Source organism: Nanorana parkeri, unplaced genomic scaffold (assembly GCF_000935625.1).
Source record: "Nanorana parkeri isolate BGI_ZX_2015 unplaced genomic scaffold, ASM93562v1 scaffold50, whole genome shotgun sequence".
Classification (NCBI taxonomy): domain Eukaryota; kingdom Metazoa; phylum Chordata; class Amphibia; order Anura; family Dicroglossidae; genus Nanorana; species Nanorana parkeri.
Window position 1 is genome coordinate 1967979 of NW_017306318.1, and position 244 is coordinate 1968222.

Here is a 244-nt window from a genome sequence, read left to right on the forward strand (position 1 = left end):
AGAACCTAGTACTAATCACATCCGCTGATATACAGACGACCACTAGAGGGAGCAACTGTCAGTCTGGATATGAGATGTTCTAATCAGAATATGGGACAGCAAAGAGAAATGTAAAAATCATTTTCAGGTAAGCATTGCAATAAAGAGGAACACTTCCTGGAAATGCATCGCAGACACCCTTTACTTTCCCATGACTGTCTTTTTAAAGTGATATATTTATACACAATTATGTATTTATATAGTT